This window comes from Polypterus senegalus, chromosome 13 (genome assembly GCF_016835505.1).
Source record: "Polypterus senegalus isolate Bchr_013 chromosome 13, ASM1683550v1, whole genome shotgun sequence".
NCBI lineage: Eukaryota > Metazoa > Chordata > Cladistia > Polypteriformes > Polypteridae > Polypterus > Polypterus senegalus.
This window is the reverse complement of record NC_053166.1, coordinates 143,308,213-143,332,264: the sequence shown is the minus strand read 5'-3', so window position 1 is coordinate 143,332,264 and position 24,052 is coordinate 143,308,213.

The following is a 24,052-nucleotide window of genomic DNA, read 5'->3' as shown; positions in this document are numbered from 1 at the left end:
TTGGGCTTTGTTTGTTCTCATCTAGATTGATCTAAAGTTCTAATAACACACAATGGCCATTGCTCATCATGCTTCATGGTAAAAGTAAATCTATACCCCAGAAAACCTGTGTTTAATGTTCTTTAAACCCTCCTGTTTGGTTCAGGATTTTTGGAATAAATCTTGTGAAGCTGAAATGGAATTGGTAGAGTTCAGAGTAGGTGATGCTACAGAGCTTGTAATGCACGTGTCCATGTTTGTCGGCCTTCTTAGTGAAGTGTGCGGTGTATAACAGGTTGTCACCTGCCAATAACTGGACTTGCAGTATGTCAGTCGTTCCAGTGACTTGGTATGTGGGAACAAATCGTTCCTATGACTAGATACAGAACTGAAGTTTGCAATCTGGAGCCTCCTAAAATGTTAAAGCAATGGCTGTTATTTATTTTTTACTTAAGCTGACAACTCATCTACATTGTTCAGCAACCCCATTTGGGTCATAACTCACAAGCTGAGAAACACTGGTTTAAAATACAAACGTAATAAAGCACCTTATTATTGGAGTGGCTTTAAGGGCTGAGTTTGTTTGGCTTTATTCTTTAGAGTTGGCATATGTATGAGCAGCATAAACCCCCAGTCCCAGCTCCTCAATAACCCCCTGCTTCCCAGGGGAGCAGTTCTGTATTCTTTAAGGGGGTAACTGTTCAGCCTGAATAGTGAAACTCAAGGACCTGACTAGAAGGGATATTTTTACTTGCTGGTGAATGGAGCATAGATGAACATGTGATTCTGTCCATTATGGGAGGAACCGTTATGCAAACCCAAATTTTTTCTTGGACCGAATGCCTTGGAAATTAGTTTCCTGAAAGAAACCCAATCTATAGTGTGAGGGATTGCCGGCGATGTATCCCAGCCAACACCCCCAAACCGCCAGAAGGAGCCATCCCTGCAACATGAAAGGGCCCCGAATTCCAGCAGGGCATTATGGAACTTGGAGTTTTTCACCACAGCCTTGCTGGATACCATGGGGGCCACCAGAGGACGCTGCAGGGAGGCCCAGGGACTTATACTTTCCTTATAGCCCGGAAGTAATTCACGATTGCGGAAATAGAAGGAATGATATACTTCCGGGCTGAAGAAAAAGAGAATTGCCCGACCCGGAAGTTTTGGATAATCACATGGACTGAGGGCTCAAACACTTCCGGGTCAAGGAGTATAAAGGACTATGGGAAATCCCAGACGGACGAGCTGAGCTGGGTGGAAGGGTGGCAACGTGTCTGGGAGAGTGGAGGATTGGTTATTGTTTATTTGATTATTGTGATTGTTATTGGAGTATTGTGGAGAGGAGGGTGCTTTGTGCACATTATTATTATAATAAATAATAATTGGACTTTTTATCTGGTGTCTGATGTGTGGTCTGAGGGTGCAAGGGTGCAAGAAAAGCGCCTTAATCTGTCACAATAGACATCGATGTCCGAAGTCGAGCAGAGATTAAAGTAGTGTGAAACATTAGTAATTGCTGAGCCAATTTGAAACCCATAACTGAAAGCACAGTAGACAAGCAAGCAAACTGTAGACAAGCTACATGCACACACTGACACACACACACACACATGAAAACGAAGCCTGAACCATCCCTACTCCCAGGCCACAAGGTAAATGCTACTAACAGGAAGAGACTTACAGGAGATTTACAAACAAAGGAAGCTTTTCATCAGCCTGAATTGCTTTAAAGCATTTCGCTTCCACAGCAGTGCAGGGTGGCAGGTTCCCCCTCAAAGCTGCCTAATTTGTGTCTGCCTGGCATATTCCGTCTGTTTAGCAGGCATGCAGGAGTCCCTTTTGTCAGTACAAACCTCAGGGGATAGTGCTCTGACTTCAACATGGTTTATCCTGCACCTACACCTGCAATTCCTCTCTATGGAGGTCCTAGCTGGGGAAGATTTCTTGGCCACCACTGTTACCACCCATATTGACAACTGTATTCACTCCAGACTTCTTCATGGCAACACCTCATCGATTACCTCATTATCTTTTGGAAATATTACCGGTACATGGAAATTATCAAATCATGATATTTAAATAGCATTTTCCAAATCCACTGAAAGTGCTTTACAGAGACAACAGAGAACCTTTTCATTCACCACTAATGTGATGTGGAAATTAGATCCACCTTTTATTTCACAAATACAGTGCAATGCCAGTTTTTATTGCTGATTACAGTATATGGGGCGTGATCATCGGAAATTATTGCTAATTAATGATATATGATGGGTGGACTGGTTTCAACAGGACTTATTATTGATTATTATAATGAGATGTTACTGGTATGCATAAGTAGGGACTACCAGTATGAATTATTGATTTCAGTAAAGGCATTAACACTATTTATTACCTATTATGTTAATGGATCTTACTGGTGTAGACAGTATACAGTATATGATTTCAGTTTGTTTGGGATGGAGGCCTTACTAGTATTTATTACTGTGTAGGAATATGAAGAGATTGGGCTTGGTTAATTAATTACCAGTTGTGCCTTCGACATTGCCAGAAATTAATAAAATAATTTGGCGAGGCTCCTACTTTACTTTCTCTACCTTTCTCTGTTGTAGGAGGTGATCTCCAACTGTTAGACCTTTCTCAAGGTAACTGAAGCACTCTTGTTTTGAGAAAATGGAATAATACAATTTATTGATGAACACCAGCATTATATAAATATGATAACTACATATATCTATTGTTATATAAGACAGGGCGCTACAAGACAGACAAATATGTAACACAAAAACGCTGGGTGTTTACTTTCTATTTAGAGTTTTAATTTATCTTGGCACAGACAATCAGTTTTACAATACCAAGTCCTTAAAGATGATGTCTGATGATGTGTGGAGTTGTTGCTTTGTTCCTGAGCATTTTTCTTGTGCACTTTTCCTCCTTGTGAGGTGGTCCTTTGTTTGTGGTGTGCTGTGTTCTCTGCATCTTCATAGGGAAAAGGATTACTCTTTCTGGCACCAGAGTTTACATGTTGAAGTTCCTCTCTTGAAGTAATGGCTGCTTTTTAGTCTTCTCACACTCAGCTCAATCACTGGCACAGCTTAGCTTCACAGAGTGTATCTCAACTTTCGTCCACAGAAAGAAGAAATTGTCAGCTTTCAGCTCCCCAAAGAGGGAGCGGCCCATCAACTGTCAGGTTTTAGAGAGTACAAGAATTTATTTTTGTTGAATAAACAGCACAGTTCCCCTGAGAGATGAGGGCAGCTAGATTTTGAAGGTAGGTCTAGTCTTTCTTGATTGGATTAAAACCAATTCCAGTTATAAAACCAGTCCATCAGAATTGTCATTAGGTGAATTATGGCTCTATGTTTGGGCTTAGTGAATTTTTGGTGCCTATTGGATGGATGCCTGCTTCCCTGTTAAATCTGCTGTCTTAACAGGCCTAGTCTATAACAGAGTGAGCAATCCTGATTTTGTCGTACAACTATTACAGTGGGGAGGTTATCGATATGAATGACTTAGTTCAGTTTGAATTGCTTAAACATGAATGTGAACTTGAACGTAATTACAATATGGGGAGAGGAGGTAGTGGGTAGATCAGAATTCTCTTCATGGTATCTTGCTGTGGCACTTGGTACTACTGCTGCTTTAATTACCAAGATGTTCTCCTGCCTGTTGAAAAGTCATCTGAGATACTGGGAGTCTTGGAATTATTGGATGGGATGGGACGGCCCAATGTAGACTCTGATATAGGATGCCCTGGAGGTAGCTGGTTGCCAGGTCTCCAGGAATCGGACTGGGTTTGACTTTGTCTTTGATTTTCCCTGTTATAATTGACACGGATCCAACCAGAGGTTTATTTTCTGATATACATTAAGATCTTTCCCAGAATTCCCCAGGGGTGCGCTCGTTTGTGAAGTCAATATTATGATGATACAAAGGTCAACCCTTGGTGTTTCTGGGGCATCTAAACATGATGGATAAACCCTGTTTTATTGATTTGAAAGATAATTATTTAGTCCTTCCTGTTTTTTTTTTCTTTTATCCTGGTATTGTTTTTGACTTTGAGGGGTTTTTTTTTTCCGATCAGAACACCAACCCCTGGTTGGGAGTGTAATTCCATTTATATGAGCCATCATGTGGTCCCCCAAGCACATGTGTGTGACAACAGGTACACACAATAGTGTTAATGAGGTTTAGGGAGCAATATTTCTTTTTTCCCCACTGCAAAAAGACTTTAAAACCCCAAAAATAGTCTTTAGTGACTTTCACTTTTTGCAATAATGAAATTGCTTACAAAACAAATTTTACTTTCAGTTTTAAAAAACTGTATGCAAATCAAAATTTGCCTGTTGTACTTATCACTAGTGGTTCATGTGTGTTGTGAAAGGAAAAAGTTGAAGTCCATTTTATTATGAGTATGTACAGGTCATTCTTGTCAACATGTACAGAGTACTGGGACACTCTTCCTTACTTGTGCTAATGAATTCTAAATCGGCCATGATGTGCTCCTGTAACTTGGAGATTTAGAGACAGGCCTAGTTTGTAGTGTGCTGAAGTAGCTGATTTAAAAAAAACAATCCTGAAATTTAATATATAATAGCCATTATTTCACCCTAACTATGTGAAACAAAATGCTCGATTTAAATGTGGGCAGAGTTTTTGGTATGGGACTTCAGTGCCCATGTTACAATTCAGTTTATTGTGCATGTACTCTAAGTGTAGAATTAGAAATAAAGCAGACTTGAAGTAGTGATGGATGTGCAAAAATACAAGGAGACAACAAAAAAGAGTTAGGGCTCAGCAGGGACACCCCATTTATTGTCCTGGTGAAAATAAAGATAAAGTAATTTGTGGTGATCTTCTTGCAGTGATGCTCTTGCTGTCATGGTGCATGTATACTTCAGGTGGTAGCTCCGTCCATCACTAAAGTTAGGTCTGTCTTGGAACGCCGACTTCTGGTTGTGGTGTTAGTTATTAGTTAAATCTCCTGGAGACCAGAAGAGACAGGCTCGTGGTGAGTGTACTGGAGGCGACATTAGTTGATGCAGATGGCTTCTCTTCCATTCTAGAGGAAATGGAAAGCGTGTTAATTCAGGTGCCTCGCTCCCTTCTTTCCCTCAATAACACCCGAACCTTTACCCGTGAGACACTCCCAGCATTCACGTGTCTGAGAATGAATATGTTGCAAGTTCTTTGGAAACATATTTCCATCAGCCTCACCCCTGGTTGCAGACTTATCCAGTTACTGTCATTTCCTTGTTGCCAGCTGTCAAGAACAAACTATATCCTTCTCTCAGAGAGATCCAGCTAATGCTGTTCAAATTGTTATCATGCAGTTAAGTATAAACAGGTGTTGCAAAAATGCACCTACTTTCAGTCTCTGCTATGTGCAGAATATATTGTTTAATGTGATTTTTGACATTTTTTCCTGATTGCCGACTAATTCATTCTCCAAATTGGAACATTATGAAAGCAGATTCATGTGAGTAAAGGAATATGGATTTTCAAGCTTTTTAAATTGAAAGACATTGCCACTGCTGTTTGTCCGCCAACACAATGTGCCGGAGAAGCAATGCCCAGTTTTCTTTAGTCTCCCAGTGGATTATTAGACCTCAGCTGAGAAAGCACACTTGCTGATTAGGGCCAAGAAGTAGGAAGGTCGATGCTCATAGCTGAAAGACCAAAAACAAGTCTGGGTATAATACATTTCTTCCAATATGAAAAAAAAAGAGAGGCCGGCAACCCAGAGCTGTTTATGAGAATAAAGTAATGGAGGAAACAATTTGTCTTAAAGAAGCCACTTCACTTTCTGAGAACACAAAAATAACAATGGTTCTGGGTGTAACCGACATTTACTTAACGTTGCTCATTTTCTTCTCAGATTAGCAGCATACTACCGTGTTCAATACCGGAAATTTAAAAAAAAGAAATTGGTCTATATCTTATTAGCATCCTGGTGGGGATTATGGGATACTTTCAGTGCTGCCATTTTTGACTTGTATCATGAGGAGAACTGAGCCTCCACCTTGCTTGTGTTAAAATTACCCTGGGGTGGAGTCATAGAAGGTGAACTTCACCCTCAGTCATCTGTAGCCGTGTTTGACTGGTGTCCTGTAAAGCACATTCTAGGTGCCTTCATGCCACCTGCGTTATTAGTATCCTGGAGGCCACTTGCAGGCTTTGTCAAGCACATTCCAGCTAAGGAGCAAGGCAGGCCTCCAGTGAAAGCACCTCAGCAGTAAACATTAAGATTTGGATTCACCTGATAACCTTTACTTTGCTTTACAAACACCCTTTCATGTGTTGTGTTACACATGTATAATTAAATCAGGATAACCATTTGCACAGTAACACGACTTACTGAAAGATAAAAATAACAACATGAGTCGCAGTCCCTCTTATTGTATGCATTGCTTCTCCACACTCGCCGTTGTCACAGAGTCCTGCAGATTAGACTGACTTTACAAAGCCGTACAACTCGTGCAGCCTGTTTCTGGATAGAAAGCAAGCAGCAAGTCACTCTAGGGTGTGTCGCAGCACTGAAGCCAGAGCACCACATTTTATCTGTCCTGCTTTTAAAGCTTCAGCACTACTAATTGTATTGTGACAAGGTGCCCAGCTAGCAAGCTGGCAGAGGGCAGGAGCAGTAAAAGTGCAAATCTGCAATGAAGGGAGGACACCACACTGACATGGATGCAGCACCTATGCACTCCACTGTCAGGGCATGAAATCTGCCATCAAGAGTGCAACTCTGGGTCACCAAACCAGTAGTGAAAAAGAAAAAGTGGTATAGTGTAAGTAACACAAACTCTCCAACCAACAACAACAACAACATTTATTTATATAGCACATTTTTATACAAAAAAATGTAGCTCAAAGTGCTTTTCAAATTGAAGAATAGAAAAATAAAAGACACAGTAAGAAAATAAAATAATTCAACATTAATTAACATAGAATAAGAATAAGGTCCGATGGCCAGGGTGGACAGAAAAAACAAAAAAAAAAAAAAAAAAAATTCCAGACGGCTAGAGAAAAAATAAAAATCTGTAGGGATTCCAGACCATGAGACCGTCTCAGTCCCTTCTGGGCATTCTACCTAACATAAATGAAACAGTCCTCTTTGTATTTAGGGTTCTCACAGAAGGACTTGATGATGATGATGGTCATGTAGACTTCTGGCTTTTGATCCATCAATGTTGGAGCATCATGATGCTTTGAGTAGGTGGTGGTGGTGCAGGCCGCCACCACTAAGAAACCTGAAAAAGAAACAGAAGAGTGAGTAGGGGTCAGTACGGATTTTAGAGCCACCATGAATAGTTATTATGATGAATTGAACATACAGAGTATCGGATTAAGTTAAAGTGAAGTTATGAGAAGGCCATGTTAAAGTAATGTGTTTTCAGCAGTGTTTTAAAGTGCTCGACCATATTAGCCTGGTGAATTCCTATTGGCAGGCTATTCCAGATTTTAGGTGCATAGCAGCAGAAGGCCGCCTCACCACTTCTGAACCGGGAGATGACCCAAAATCAGACAGCAAAATTGTCTCATTAACCAAGAGAACACTAAATATGTTGCCAAAATATTATCTATCTATCTATCTATCTATCTATCTATCTATCTATCTATCTATCTATCTATCTATCTATCTATCTATCTATCTATCTATCATATAGTGCCTTTCCTATCTATCTATCTATCTATCTATCTATCTATCTATCTATCTATCTATCTATCTATCTATCTATCTGTCTGTCTTCAGACCACTTCACATTTTGCACACTTCTTTGTTTTGTAGATTTCATTTTAAATGAATATGTTTGCCAATGTTTAATTTAATGACTATTAATGACAAAATGAAAACTGATTTCTGAAAAGTTTACACATTTTTTAAAATTCAAAAATGGAAATTCATAGAAGTATTCAGAGCCTTAATTCAGTACTTTGTAGAAGTCCCTTTGGCTGCAATTCCAGCTTCGAGTTTCCGTAGCTAAGTCTCTAGAAGATGTAATTGCAGCCAAAGGGCTTCTACAAAGTACAGAATTAAGGTTCTGAATACTTAAAGAAAGCAGAAATTTCACTTTTTTATTTTTCGTAAACCTGCAAGCCTTTCTGAAAAAATGTCTTTGTTATTGATGTGACAGATTTATCCATTTAAAACGAAACCTACAACATAATGAATTGTGCAGAAACGGACGGGGTCTGAATAATTTCTGAATCCACAAAATGCCTTAGAGACTCATGTTATGCAATACGTCTCCAATTAAAATATTCATTTAGTAATAACATTTCAAGTATGTTTACAGCTCCTCCCTTCATTAAATTTAAAAAATAGCATTCAAAATTACAGTTTGTGGGAAAACTGCTGAGCTGTTTGAAAACAGGTTTCTTTTGGGCTGTCTGCAATGCGAGCAGGTGCAGGGTGTGGCCATTCAGCAGCTATTCAGTTAATTCTGCAGCATTAAAGCAAAGCATTGTCAGCTTCACGTGTGCTATCAAAGATTCAAGCTGAAGAGGCCATCTCAGTTTTAGTTAAAAAGAACAGAGTGTAATATAATATAACGTCTGTGCCACTGGCAACCTTTGGAGCTGGAATTAATTTTAAATGAATGAATGAATGAATGAATTGCAAAGACTTTACCCTTAGGGACAAATATTATTCAAACGTGAGCTTAAAGAAGCTGTCATCTGGACAGAATGCCATCAAGGACTGAAGTTATTCCACGCACATACAGCAGGTACAGATAACACCGTCTGACATTGAAAACTCCAAACCCATCCCTTTCCTTCAAATGTACAGAGCTTTACAATGTTTGACTTGCATTTCCCCACATATCCTTGTTAGCCTTTTTTCATCTTTTACACAAACAAATAATTTTCTGTTAACGATCAAGTAGCGTTTAGAGTCTCCTGAAGCGACCTAAGCAAATATTTACTTTATCGGCTGACTACATGCTGCAAAATTCTTTTACCACTGAACATCCAGACAATACCAATATAAAAAGTAGTTCTTTAAAGATGACAGAGGAATAGCTAACTTGTCTTTCAAGATGGTGTGGAAATAAAAGACTTTCCAGGTAAAATAGTACCTAAACAACCAAGACTCTGCTCAATTTAAACTTAAAACACATTAAAAGGGATGCAATAGAAAAATAAATCCGAGGTGGTTTGAATGGCTCTGTGAAGGCACCATAATTAAAACATATTTGCTTCTCTTCAGGTGTGGCTTTAATGGTCTCTCTGAAGTCTGAGCACTTTGTTACACATTGCAGGCTTTGGGTCACCATCTGTTGGTGTTGAGCCCACCTTAACATTGGTACAAATGGTAATTTACTGGTCTACATGACTATGCAGTGGAGTATAACATTTTGAAGACAAAGGTTACAGAGGAACGTTACATCCTCAAATGTGTCCTCTATTTTTTGGCTCCTTGCCCTTTCACATCTTTCATGTGATCTACACCACCCTGCAATGGTGTGTTCCTTCAGCAGTGCCTACACAGAGTAAGCTAAAGAGTACAAAAAAGGGAAAGTGTGGAGGATCACGTTTCAGTCTATTTCCTCTACAACTCAAAAGTTAGACAGATAGTTGGAACTTTATTTATCTCCAGGGGGAAATTTGGCTTTTGGCAGAAGAGCTTTAAATAAATGAATGCAAATAAATAGATATTCACTGCAGTCTGAACTCACATCAAAATGACTAAAGAGGAAGAAAAACTTCTGACATGACAAAGTCACAATGAGGCTTTCTGCAGGTGTATTGCTATTGGTATAAAGTCGCACCCATCACGTTTCTTGATGCACTTCTGCTGAATAATTTGTTACCTGAAAGTCCTCAGTGTTCATGTGTCAGATAGAGGATGGACATCATTGTTCATAATGGCACTCAGTTTTGTTTTCTTCCTCTCCTCTACTTCTACAACAGTGTAGAAAATCACAATAGCCATCACAGAGTTGTAGAACATGTAAAGGATGCCACTAACCACATTAAAGGAACACTGTTTCCTAAGGAAAGAAAGAGTCTTCTCTACCCTTGCCTATATAGATCGTATGTGTTTCAAGACCAGTCCAGCCTATTATTGTTTTGGACCCCAAGTATTTGTAGGAATGCACCACCTCTATATCCATTTTTTGAATGGTGACTGGACATAGAGTCGCTTTATTGTGACAAAATTCAATAACCAATTCCTTGATTTTGCTGATTTTTATTTGCAGACAGTTCTTTCTGCACCAAGAAACAAAGTTCTACACCTGACTTCTCTCTGAAAACAATGTCAAAAACCTTGAGGTAAAAGAAGTAAAACAAATACTGAGGGATCAGAATTTGTTTTAGAGATTCATCCACATTCTTGGACAAAGAGCTTAGTGTGACTCCAGCTTAAATAGCATTGCACTAGTAACGTCATGTGATGCGATTTCTGTTTGACTTTGTTCATTTTTGATTGTTTTGTTTATGTTATTACTGTTTCTGGTGTTAATTATTTCCATTATTCTGTATTTCTTATTAGATTTGTGTGTTATTTAATTTCTGCGTGTTGATGTTTGTTCTGTTATGTTTCATATGTTTTGTTGGTGATACCCCCAAGAGACCACCTGGTCTTCACTGTGTAAGGGCTGCTCTCAACACTATAAAGGCTGAAGACAACACACAGTCCTCCGCGGTTCATTGAATACACTGATGTTGGTGAGTTTTTCTTTTTGTGATTTTTTCTGTGCTTTATGAATTGCTGGGTTTTTGACCTCTGGGCTCTGTTTTCCGACTCTTCTTTGGATTTGTGTATTGGGGTATGTGTGCTCTGGATTTCCTTGCTATTTCAGGCAACTTCTTTTGCTTCTCTGAGCTTATTGTTATTTAATAGAGTTTCTAAAAAAACAGATCTTATTTATAAAGATTCTGTGTTTCCTGTTTTTAGACTAGTCAGGTTTTGATGGTTTTCTCCCCTCTAGTGGGCATTTTGAAATGTTTTGGGACTTTTGTGATTAGGACTCCCAAGTTGAAAGCAGGTTTGGCTTAGCAAATATGATGGCATCGTTAGTAGCAGAAATCACAAAATTGTGGTAAGCAAGTAAAAACAAATGACATTGTGTTAAATGCAAAAAAGTAACTGCTTTAAAATGAAATATAAAAGGAATTAGTGATAATTTTGAAACTAACATATTTTAAAACCTCTGAAACTCTTAGGGCTGCTTAGGATAAATCTGCTCAACCCCCAAAAATTATAAAAGAGACAAATCAGAACCACATTACCACATTTGATGTGGCATGTAACACCATTCGGCTTCCTATATAAAATGGCCCCAGCCAGCATTTGAGGTTTCCCACAGTGGATCAAACAAACATCTAAATAATGTATTTCCTAGCATAATTAAGAGAAAGCAAGTTGGAAGATGTACGTATGGTGTAACATTTAGGTGCATTTGAGGGCTGGACAGGCACTGTATCCTTCAGTAGACTGAGAACAGTAGCTTGGTTCTAGAAAGCTCTCGGTCCATTTGAGGGTTGCTGACTCCAAAGGCTATATCACCAGGAATGGTCAAAAGACTGAAAAAAGACCTGGACAGACTCTAGTCTACCACAGGGACACACACACAGTTAAAATTTGGAATTGCCCATTAACATAACCTAAATAATAATAATAATAATAATAATAATAATGATATTGCAATTAATTCCATCTTTCCTAGAGCATGCCTGGCCATTGTAATTTACATGAGACTTGCAAACTATTCAGTTATAACAAATCTTAGGTAATAACAGAAGTGAAAGGTAAACCATTATTGACCATTATTGATATCAAGTGAATATAGCATTCTGATGGCAAATTATAGTGTCAGTGAAGTATTGAATCATTAGAATCTGCTAATAGTGGAGCTGTGAGTTTGGTTTAGTGTAAGGTAAATAGTACTGACTGAATGATTGTTTACTATGTGTACAGCAGTTTACATGCCTCATGATATTTCATTCATATCTAAATAATGTTTTGCTTTCCTTGCATTTTAAACTTTTACAGTTAGTAGGATCATCTAGCTTACTTATGACTTAAAGCACCTTGAGGAATGAGATGCTGATGCACAGGTTCTTTTCCATTTGCACTCCAAGCAGCAGGGAAGGCTTTTTAAAGCAGAAACAATTTACTGATGCAGAGGTTTTCCGTCATGCTTAGCTGGACTTGCCAACAGAGGATTGCCCACCTGCATACACTGAAACAGCTCGTAACAGGGGCTTCCTTCCCACAAATTCAGTCTGCTGGTGTTTCCTTAACTTGTCCTGGGGATCTGTTTGCTATTAATGGCAGCTATCAGAGGTGAAAAAGAGGAATATACAAAGCTAGCATAGTGAAATGCCTGTTAAATAAAAATATAGTTATGCAGTATATATTAAAGTTATAGACTATTTGACCTGATGTTATATACTATTTGAAACTGGAAAAAATCAAATTCGCACTTAGGGGATCTGTACAAAACGTTTTCAAAACCTGGCAGGATCTAATCAATAAGATTTTAGAATAAGCATTTAAATTGAGGAAGCAGGTTCTCTCCAATCTTTTACTCCATTTATCTTTATTCATTTATTAATTTATCTATTTACTTATTTTTACTAGCATACAGTTTTACACTGCTGGGCAAGCTCTCTTTCTCAGGAGTGGGGGTTGATTTGTTTTAAACCTTTTTTTTTTTTGTCAAACTTGAGTTATTTGTATGGAATGTTAGTTGATTTTAATAAAAATAAAAAAATAATAATAAAATAAAGCACAATTGTACAATGGGAAGTTTGTTGTGTTTGATCATGCCATGCATTTAGGAAACTCTTTCCATCAGATATGCCAGCCCTTATGTTTCTGTTTCTTCGTGCATCTTGTTGCCCTTTTTACTCAGACATTGTAGCTACTGTAAGACATTATGCTTGGGCACAGACACTGGACATTTTGTCATTTTTTTATATAATAGATATATAATTCATAAATGTGTGTGCATATGTATACAGTATATATATATATATATATATATATATATATATATATATATATATATATATATATATATATATATATAATGTCAATGTCAAATTTATTTATATAGCACATTTAAAACAACATAGGAATGCTGTGGCCAAAGTGCTTTACAATAATAGAATTTAAGAAAAACATACAATTAACATGAATAACATAAACAGAAATAAAATAAATGGACATAAATAAAATAAATAGTAAATGGAATCAATGTTATATAATCACAAAGAGGAAACCATCAGTATTACTGAAGGTCACAGAATGCAAGTTAATAGAAATGAGTCTTCAATTTTGTTTTAAACAGTTCGGTTGTAGACGACTCCTTTATGTGACGAGGTAAAGAGTTTCACAGGCGAGGAGCAGCAGCTGCCAAAGTCCTGTCTGTCCCCCTTGGTTTTACACTTGGTATGAGGGACAACAGGAGACAACTAAACCAGAAGATCTAAGCACTCTAGATGGCTGGTATAAAACACAGAATTCAGATAAATAGGCAGGAGCAAGGCCATGTAAAGATTTAAAAACTAGCAACAAGATTTTAAAATCAATTTAAAAACTGACAGGCAGCCAGTGTAAAGAAGCTAATATTGGAGAAGCAGAATCAGACTTTCTTGTCCCAACCAGAAAGCGAGTGGCAGGATACTGGACCAACTGTAACCTGCATATCAGAGATTTGCTAATCCCAGAATACAACTAGAAAAGGCAAGAGAAGATAAAAGCATGAGTAGCTTTCTCAAGATCCCTAGACAAAAAAGGCTTGATCTTAGGGTTAGGGTTAGGAAGCTGGAAAAAGCAACTCTTGACTACAAAATTTACTTGTTTCTCAAAAGAGAGGTTACTGTCAAAGACGACACTAAGACTGCAGACATGAGGTTTGCAAAAGACAGAGAAAGAGCCGAGAAGCCCAAGACCAATTTGGGCTTTAGCTGATGGACTCACTATAAGCACCTCCGTTTTATTTTGATTCAGATCAAGATCTATATAGATACAAATATGCACATTTGTGTAACTACATCAAGATAAAATTGAAAGAGTACACTAATTCGTAGTTGAGGTTGCACAGAATGTTTTGCTGTTTTAAAATAGGCAATTTTGCTAATACCATTCAATGGGGATTTAGAAATTTAAAAACTTTATACAGCATGATCTCTTTAAAATATCTCAAGTAAAATTAAACTTTCCCAACAAATTTCTATGCCATTTTGTAACAAAATCTGTCCACGGGAGGCCGGTTTGTTTCATACAAACAGACAGGCAAACAGACATGGATATCGTAGTAGGTGCTTCTCACATAATTGGCAAATACACCTAAAAAAACCCAAGCCTAATGCAGGATACATTTTAAATGAACTTTTGATTTCTGGCTGTGAGTTTAGTTTCAGTCTTTTTAGTGTTTTCATCTGAGTATGTTTTCCTCTCCAAGGCTGGTACTTAACTTAAATGCTGCCAAGTTATTCTCTGGCCACATATAAACTCAAATGCTGCCAGGTTATTCTCTGGACACATATGAACGTGAATGGATTGTACCAAGTTTGATCGTGCATTAAAGATATTGAAAGATTTGTTATCAGTATGCAGAGTAGCTAACCAACTGAAAAGTTAAAATCACAAATGTGTTGATAACTGAAATTGCAGATAACTAGAAAGGAAGAAAGAAAACTCTAAACTGGCTGAAAAATTAGCTTAATTGGTTTAAGACACAATAAATGGAAAAGTAAATGGCCCTAATGTTGCTACAAAAACGCTCTGAGGTAGCTGTGTTTTTCTAGACGTTGATACAAAAGGTTCCATGAAGATGTAGCAGACAACATGTTAGTTGCTTTATTTGGCATATATCACTAGGACAGTTTAAAACGTACTCACATTTGCCCGCAATAAATAAGTAAACAAAGCTTGTAATACGCATCATGCATAATTTTACAAAGGCATGAATGCAAATTTATGACACAGTGGTTAATGCTGCTGCTTTACAGCTCCAAGGATCTAGACTGATGGATGGATAATATTGCGAGTGAGATCAGTCCAGACCTTTATGGAGTTGGCACATTCTCCTATGCCCATGAGGGGTTTCTCACAGTGATTCAAATTTCCTACTGCTTGCCAAAGTCATGTACAGTACTGTATATCACGTTAATTTGTAGCAGTGTTTGAATGAACTGAACTCACTGAGAAAAAGAGACCAAGTCTAATAAGTCAGTTGAGCCAACGGAGATGTCCTTTGGCTTGACTGGCCAAAGTTGTTTGCTTTCTACATAAAACCTAATTACAAATTTGGTGTTATACATTGTTGTCAATGTCAAATTTATTTATATAGCACATTTAAAACAACATAGCAGTGCTGTGGCCAAAGTGCTTTACAATAATAGAATAAAAGAAAAAACATGCAATTAACATAAGTAACATAAATAGAAATAAAATAAATCAACATAAATAAAATAAAAAATAAATTGAAGCAATGTTACATAATCACAATGAGGAAACCATCAGTTTTACTGAAGGTCACGGAATGCAAGTGAATAGAAATGAGTCTTTAATCTCGTTTTAAACAGTTCAGTTGTAGACGACTCCTTTATGTGACGAGGTAAAGAGTTTCACAGGCGAGGAGTGGCGGCTGCCAAAGTCCTGTCTGTCCCCCTTAGTTTGACACTCGGTACAAGGGACAACAAGAGACAACTGACCAGAAGATCTAAGCACTCTAGATGGCTGGTGTAAAACACACAATTCAGATAAATAGGTAGGAGCAAGGCCATGTAAAGATTTAAAAACTAGCAACAAGATTTTAAAATCAATTCGAAAACTGATAGGCAGCCAGTGTAAAGAAGCTAATATTGGAGAAACAGAGTCAGACTTTCTTGTCCCAACCAGAAAGTGAGTGGCAGCAATCTGGGCCAACTGTAACCTGCAATAATCAAGGCGAGAAAAGATAAAAGCATGAGTAGCTTTCTCAAGATCCCTAGAAGATAAAAAAAGCTTGATCTTACCTAAAAGACAAAGCTGGAAAAAGCAACTCTTGACTACAGAATGGACTTGTTTCTCAAAAGAGAGGTTACTGTCAAAGATAACACCAAGACTGCAGACTTGAGGTTTGCAAAAGACAGAGAAAGAGCCGAGAAGTCCAAGACCAATTTAAGCTTTAGCTGATGGACCCGCTATGTTGACTCAATACTGGCCAAACATAAGAGTGTATGGGTGTGTATGCAGTTCTGATAGACTGGTGTTCTGCTCAGGATGGTTTCCTACCTTATACTTGGTACTCTTACACTTGCCTGCTATTCCTCAACATTCTGTTAAAGAATGAAAAATAATTTTGGAGTAACAGATTTTCGTGCAAGTCTCATTCAGTAAGTTATTGAGTATAATAAGCAGGAGCCTTTTTTCATACAGAAGGAGACTTAGGATATGTCGATATGAGACCCTGCAGAGATGCATTAGGCTGTAGAAATGATGTAACTATTTAAATCCAGCTTCAAATTACAAAAGCAGAGCTGTCATGGAACAATGCAAATCTCTGCATCAGACTACTAAGTGCACCATTATGTTCATCCTTAAAGCGTGATCCTATGTGCTGTAGCGATTGGAGATTTCTCTTAAGGCCGTACAAGTTTTTGCAGTAGTATATATATAAACAGATTGGTCTTATCATCAAAAAATTGTTTCCCATACGGGAGCCAGTAACAGGAAAATACATCTCTTCACCAGAGCACTTAATACACCATCATGTTTTTATAACAAACAGGATCGCGTTTTCCATAGTGATCTGGAGCCTCTAGTAAGACAATATGAGTCTCTTAGACAGTGACTGCAACACCTACTTTGGTGAAATCGTCAAGAACGGCTGTCCTTCCATCTTCCTAACCTGCTTATCCAGGGCAGGGTTGCAGGGCAGTTGGAGCCTATCCTAGCAAGAATCAGTTGCAAGGCAGGAACAATTCCTGGAGAGAGTGCCAGTCCATTGCAGATAGAGTACATACACACACACACACACACACGCACACACAGACACACACACACACACACACACACACACACACATACACACACACACACACACACACACACACACACACACACACACACACACACACACACACACACACACACACACACACACACACACACACGCACACGCACACACACACGCACACACACACACGCACACACTAGATCCAATAACTTTTTTTCCCTTAATATGGAGGAACAAGTAATACTTCTAGTTTTTCTCTGTTTTGACTTTGATTATCCCTGCAAAAAAATGCTGATTCCCAGGTTCAAAACTTACAAAAAGCTGCTAAAATGTCACCTCAAAAATTATGTTAATTTTTAATAGGTACTGAAATTATAATCTACGGTGGGCTGGCGCCCTTTCCGGGGTTTGTTTCCTGCCTTGCGCCCCATATTGGCTGGGATTGGCTCCAGCAGACCTCCGTGACCCTGCAGTTAGGATATAGCGGGTTGGATAATGGATGGATGGATGGATTGACTTTGATTACTGAATTATGTATAAGGACTTGTTTGCCTCTGGATTGCCTTGGCCTTGCGGGCAACTTCTTTTGTCTCTTGTGCCTTGTGGAGCTTCATGTTATTACAAAGCTTTTTTGGTACAAATTAAATCTTTTTATTTATGAAGGTTTCCCTTTTTTGTGTCTAGTCTGGTTTGATGTTTTTTCTCTCTAGTGGGTATTTTGAGTGTTTTAGGACTCTGATACTTAGAAAGTCTGCAGACAATTTTCATCGACAGAACTTTTTCATACATTCTGTGTAAACTCTCAAGACTGTTGGGTCTGAAAACTGCAGTAGATGAGCACTTATAGAAATCCTCAAACCAGCCTGTCTATCTCCAACAGTCATACCATAGTTGAAATCACTGAGAGGACATTTTTTCCCTCAATCTGGTATTTGATACGAACATTAACTGAAGCTCCTGACCCGGATCTGCACAATTTTATGCACTGAGATGCTGCAACATGAGTGGCTGATTTCATAATTTCATAGATAAGCAGGTGTAGAGCTGTTCCTAATAATTTGCTCAGTGCATGTACATTTAAATTATCAAAATCTTTTTTAGGTCTTTATTGCCTTTCCTTTACAGCCTTCTATTCTCCAGACGAGCAGCTTACTCCTCTGTGATGGGTGTTTCTTTTTCTTTAGTCAGGATATAAACGAGTCTCTTATTTATTAGGCAAATCAGACTCTGCCATTTTTATTATGACCTTTCTTCTCAAAAGGGAAAGTCATGTGAGGCCATGGCAAATAACTGCGTAAACTTTTCCTTTTAACACATAAATGTAAAGCATAGCTCAGCAAATGCAAAGATGTGCATTTTATAGAAACATGATCTCAAGCAAACCTGAGCCAGAAACAGGCTTCCGTCTTTGGAAAGTTTATTGGTCTCAACTTTGAGACAAAATGCAACTGGATTATTGCAAAATCTGTGAAGTCAGCCAACATTCTTTGTCTAGAGTTTGAATAATATAATGTCTTCAATATGGCAAAAGGAAAAATGACTGGCACTCATCCCATAGACACTTTCTTTGTAATTATTTAATAAAGCACATTTTTAAGACACTAATTCATTATTTGGCCTACTTATCTGACTAATTACAGAAGCAAATGTCTGCTATATTCATTTAAAAATGGATTGTTTGCCTTTGCTGTGACTGAAGGACCTCCGTTTCACAATCTATTCCTGCTTTCCACTCTCTGCTGCCAGAGGAATAATTGATTTTAAAAATGAATGCATGGGAATCACTGATTTCAACTTTATTAAATGTATGGTCATAGAATCCAAAACTGAAGTTTTTCAAATCCCTTGAAATCTTAGTAGTAGAATAAACAATAAATGTCCACCAACCCTTGGTGTGATTCTCTGTGTGCACTAATGGTATGAAATTGATCCTTAAAGGCTGACAGAATGGCCATTAGTAATCCTGTGGTCTTCATTGTGTTATACAACATAATATTCTCACCCCTGCTTAATTTCAGTCAGGGTTAGGGAGGGTCAGAACCTGATCTGGCAGCATCAAGCACAAGGCAGGAACTGCAAATGCACACTGGGCCAATTTAAAGTCACCCAAAACTTGGTGGCACTTTACACAAATTCTAGGTGGAGGGTGTAACTGGAAATAATATCTAGCATATAAGTTAATATTATTTTTTCATTAATATCAAACAATCTCATATTTTAAATTGCTTAAACGGGCAGAAAACTCATTATCTAATAAGATCTCATTTTAAAGGAAAATAAAGCCATTGTAATTCCTGAAGTTTCATTACTAAACAGAGAGGGGAGAATTGACAAGTGTGGGCCAGTTTTTAACTTAATTACTTGCCTATCCTTTCTTCCTTGTTTGTTTGTAACTACATTTGTGCATCCTTTCAAACTGGAGAAAATGCTGACCAATGCGTCAGTACTGGGGTTTTGGTTGTGCCTGAGCCATTTCATTGGTGTGTCGGGGACTACAGAGTGACAATCAGTGTAGGCTGCCAGAGACTAAGACAGACCACCGCCTGGCCATCTAAGCATACTGGATGTTTAACATAAACCAGGTTACATTATTTTTATTTTGCCAACATTTGTATTCTACTTGTTTATATTGGGGAAATATTATCTGTAATACTAGGAGGCTCTGCCCCATGCTCACTTCGCTTGGCCATCCCCGGGTTTTATCCCTTATTATATATCGGAATGTCTGACACCTTATATTCCAAATCGTAACCTCAGATCCTCAAATGAGTGTCTCCTTAGAATTCCAAGAACAAAACTTAAAAGAAGTGGTGAGGCGGCCCTTCTGCTGCTATGCACCTAAAATCTGGAATAGCCTGCCAATAGGAATTTGCCAGGCTGATACAGTCGAGCACTTTAAAACACTGCTGAAAACACATTACTTTAACATGGCCTTTTTATAACTTCATTTTAATCGTAATTTAACTTAATCCTGATACTCTATATGTTCAATCTCCACAAAATAACTATTCATGGTGGCTCTAAAATCGGTACTGACCCCTACTCTCTTTTCTGTTTTTTTTTCCGGTTTCTTTGTGGTGGTGGCCTGCGCCACCACCACCTACTCAAAGCTTCATGATGCTCCAACAATGATGGATGGATTAAAAGGAAGAAGTCTACGTGACCATCATCATCATCAAGCCCTTCCGTGAGAACCCTAAATCCTAAGAGGACTGTTTCATTTATGTTAGGTAGAATGCCCAGAGGGGACTGGGCGGTCTCATGGTCTGGAATCCCTACAGATTTTATTTTTTTCTTCAGCCGTCTGGAGTTTTTTTTTTTCTGTCCCCCCTGGCCATTGAACCTTACTCTTATTCGATGTTAATGTTGATTTATTTTGTTTTATAATTGTGTCTTTCATTTTTCTATTCTTTAATATGTAAAGCACTTTGAGCTACTGTTTGTATGAAAATGTGCTATATAAATAAATGTTGTTGTTGTTGTTGTATTTACCGGATATGCAATTTAAACAACAACATTTATTTCTATAGAACATTTTCATACAAATAATGTAGCTCAAAGTGCTTTACATGATGAAGAAAGAGAAAAAAAGACAAAGTAAGAATTAAAATAAGACAAAACTCATTAACATAGAATAAAAGTAAGGTCTGATGGCCAGGGAGGACAGAAAAAACAAAAAAAAAAACTCCAGACGGCCGGAGAAAAGGAATAAAATCTGCAGGGGTTCAGGGGCCACGAGACCACCCAGCCCCCTCTGGGCATTCTACCTAACATAAATGATCAGTCCTCATTGTATTCAGGGTTCTCGTGGAAGGACTTGATGATGACGGTCACGTGGACTTCTGGTCTTTAATCCATCAAGGTAGGAACATCACGGTGCTTTGATCAGGTGGTGATGGCGCAGGTCGCCACCACAGAAAACCAGGAAAAGAACAGAAGAGAGAGTAGGGGTTTTGGAGCCACCATGAATAGTAATGATAATTAATTGAATATGCAGAGCATCAGGATTAAACTAAGATGAAGCTATGAGAAAGCCATGTTAAAGTAATGTGTTTTCAGCAGTTTTTAAAGTGCTCCACTGTATCAGCCTGGTGAATTTCTATCGGTCATCTATTCCAGATTTTAGGTGAATAACAGCAGAAGGCCACCTCATCACTTCTTTTAAGTTTTGCTCTTGGAATTCTAAGCAGACACTCATTTGAAGATCTAAGGTTATGATTTGGAACATAAGGTGTCAGACATTCCGATATATAAGATGGAGTGAGATTATCTAAGGCTCTGTAAACCATAAGCGGTATTTCAAAGTCAATTCTGAATGACACAGGTAACCAGTGTAGTGACAGAGAGAGATTGTTATTTTCATGGGAATTGTTACATAGGTATTATTTTCACTTTTACTTTAAAACATTTTTAAAAACAATATTTGGAATGAACTTTTCTTCAAGATCGCATTGAATTTTGATTCCTTGTTTGGACTTACATCATGACAGCGCAACATATATCTATGCCTGTGAGTGAATATCGTTTCTTTACCACTAATAAATAAAATTACTTTCTCGATTGTTTGTTCATGCCCTTTCTTCTTCACTTTGCCGTTGATATGTCATTTAGAACATATAAAACTGTCCTGATAAAATTTATAAGAGCTGAGAGTGCAGGAAGTGTGTCGGACAAAAGCATTCGCATAACTGAGAGGTTAGATGACAGTGATCTTGTTTGAAAATAGTTGTAAGTAGGGCGTGACATGAAAGAATCTCATGATAAAAGTCTCCCTCTCACGGGACTTCATACTGCAACGACGTTTTTGGAATCTTCTTGCTGGCAACATGAATTAAACGATCTACAAATCTCCAACTTAAAGTTTAAATCCGAACAATATATTCAATCTCTTTTCGCTGTTCTGTTATTTCACCGAGTAATAATTTCCATTTGTTTGCACTAATGCGATCTTTCCTATCCATTTTTTGAACCTTGGAAATTTCGTACTTCCATTATCTTTAACCTGCTGTGCATGTGTACCACACCAACATTTTTGAATTCTTTCTACTTTGTCATCTACTCTTTGTCTTTTAGTTCCATCCCCGGGCTTGGTTAAATCTCTTTCTTGTGGGACATATAACACTTTTAACACGTTAAGGAGATGTGGTCAGATCAGCTGCTGTCTTGCTGTTGGCAAGCTGCATGTTCTGCTTGTCGCGCTGCGCATCAATCATTTAAAAGCCTGTACAGCAGCTGTCCTTTTGTCTCACTGCCTTGTCTCGCGGGATGTCAAAGTGTCTTTCGAGAAGATCACGTCTCATCTCCCTTGTCTCCCTCCCAAGATTTTTTTTATAATAGAGAGATATGAATTCATCTGTACCTTTTACTCCTGCTTGTTCTGATTGTAGAACTACAGTTAATTCTGATAGTATGGTAAAAGTATGGCTTTTAGGTCATTCTGTTATGGTCCATGTAATGAAGAACATATAGGGTAACAGGGTCAACCTAGGGCCCCACCAAGACTAAACAGAGGGGGTGTCAGACATGATGACCGCAGTTACTGATCTTGTTGACAGACCGTTTTAAATTACACAACTAGAAATCACAGGGTATGATAAATTACACAACTCTGTGACAACTGTCCAGCACAGATTCACATTTCCCACGTACTGCAAGCTCACATCATTTTCTGACTGCCAATAGTGTGCTGCTTGATGGAGCTGATGGTGTGCAAATGGTTTCCAAGTATGATGTGTTCAGCCACAGTCTCTTCCCTTTTTACCCCTTTCTGTCTTGTTATGTAAAACATGACACATCAGACAGAGGGATCTCTCTTCTGTTTGCTGGATCACTTAGTCAACAATGCTTGCTTGCCATGGCATCATCATCTGTATCTAGTGATTAATGAATTCCTTTAAAAAAATATTTTTTAAGATGATAGATTGTTAAATGCCATTAAGTAGATTCACAAAAATTCACAAATTCCAAAATACATTTGAGATATGTCAGGTTGGTCTTGTATGTGTTTTAAAATATCTGGAGCTCATTTTGGAATATCTCAAAATCACTTGCTTTAAAATTATCTTTCAGTGGACCTTACTGTCTATTTTAATTGCATTGCAGAAAAACTAAATTGTAGATATCAGAAAATGATACTTGGATATCTTAAAATAAGTTCACGACTTTTTAAAGAAACAAAAAATTGTGATATCTTGAAATACATTTTAAGATATCTGAAATAGAGCAGAGATCTATTTTAAGATATCATGAAATGAATTTGAGATGTCTAAAAATGTATTTGAAATATGAGTCAATGTGAAGATATCTTAAAATAGCCTCCTGCTTATTTCAAGATGCCATAAAATAAATAGGAAATCTCATTGAGAACCTACGCCATTATAGAGGAAGTCATTCTGAGACATCGAAAATGCAGTTCATGATATCTTGGAATGTCTGCAGGCTTATTTTAAGATATCTTGATATGCATTTGAGATATCATAAAATGAGCAGCATATCATTTCAAGATATCTTAAAATCTTTTTGAGATATATTAAAATGTATTAAAGATATCTGGAAATAGACATACTTTCAGATATCTGTACTGTAATTCATCCATTATCCTGAGCAGGGATTTGTGGAAGTAGGAGTTAGTCCCAGCAAGCGTTGGACACAAGGCAGGAACAATCCCTGGACAAGGCACCAGTCCATCACAGACACACACACACACAACTGTGGTCAGGACCGTCCACACTGGCTGCAGGCTGTTGCTCTAACCAAATTTTTAATTAGATCCCATTTATTTATTACTGAAGCAGTATGTTTTTTGGACTTCATTTTAATTAACTTGTTTGATATGATTCAGAAGCCTGAGGTGAATACTTTAGTTTTAAACAACTGCATTAAGGCATTCATTGTCACCTGTCTTCTTAACCAGCCATCAGTTAATAAAGAGGTGCAAATGACAAAGGATCCAGCAGCTCTTCAGCTTTTATACTTCCATTTAAATCTTTGTACATACATCATGAAGTATCTGTCTTAATGCAATGTTTTAAAATAAATGACATAGAAGGGAAGGGCCAAGAAGGACAAATCTGTTTCACAATATGGATAATGTCCTCAGAAAATTAAAAATC